The sequence below is a fragment of the Schistocerca gregaria genome, chromosome 7, assembly GCF_023897955.1.
Source record: "Schistocerca gregaria isolate iqSchGreg1 chromosome 7, iqSchGreg1.2, whole genome shotgun sequence".
NCBI classification, from domain to species: Eukaryota; Metazoa; Arthropoda; class Insecta; order Orthoptera; family Acrididae; genus Schistocerca; species Schistocerca gregaria.
Window position 1 is genome coordinate 116,006,210 of NC_064926.1, and position 930 is coordinate 116,007,139.

Genomic DNA, 930 nt, shown 5'->3' on the forward strand with positions numbered 1-930 from the left:
TGTGTTGTATTTAAGTGTTCTGTAATTTGTGTACTGGGGCAATAAGAATACACTGGCACATAAGTAAAAATTACAGACACTCAAAAATGAGAAAAGATTATACGCTATGTTCTGTTTGCCCATGAATTTAATTATTTACCTGTAAGATATGTTGAGATTATTAACACAGACTCCAAAGAAATATAAGTATCAGGTGGGAGAAATATATATTTCTGCATCTAGGACATGGTTCTCCAAAATACAATCATGTATAGGTACTGCCAAATTACAGTCCCACGAATGGTGTTGTTCCAATGTATTAAACAGACTGAAACCATTCCCTATTAAAAATTACTCCCTCAAGTGCACTTAATATATTGTTTGGACGAAACAAATTGTAAGTGGAACAGATCGAGCTAGGAAAAAAAATAAAGAAAAGAAAAGACAGCATTTGGCTAAATTATTTTCGCAGACGAAGAATAGTGGTGGTGGTGGTGGTTAGTGTTTAGCGTCCCGTCGACAACGAGGTCATTAGAGACGAAGCGCAAGCTCGGGCTAGGGAAGGATTGGGAAGGAAATCGGCCGTGCCCTTTTCAAAGGAACCATCCCGGCATTTGCCTGAAACGATTTAGGGAAATCACGGAAAACCTAAATCAGGATGGCGGGAGACGGGATTGAACCGTCGTCCTCCCGAATGCGAGTCCAGTGTGCTAACCACTGCGCCACCTCGCTCGGTCAGACGAAGAATAGGAACTGGAGTTAGAAAAAGAGCAGGCCATTGCACATGTGAGGGTAAAGCTTACAGATTACTTTAAACATGGCTTATGGAAACATCTGGGTACCACTGGGAAATACAAGATATCTGCATTTACTGTAAATAGCAATGTAAGGTTGTCATACATTGGAGCATACCGAAAATTAGAGAACTGAGGGCATTACTTATGTAAGGAT

General features: G+C 40.3%; 1 non-coding gene across 1 annotated transcript; it reads right to left on the minus strand.

The window, feature by feature from the left end:
• Nucleotides 1–638: 638 nt before the first annotated feature.
• On the minus strand, nucleotides 639–711 carry Trnaa-cgc (transfer RNA alanine (anticodon CGC)). Its single transcript has one exon. It is a non-coding gene; the product is annotated as a tRNA-Ala (tRNA).
• Nucleotides 712–930: the final 219 nt, after the last annotated feature.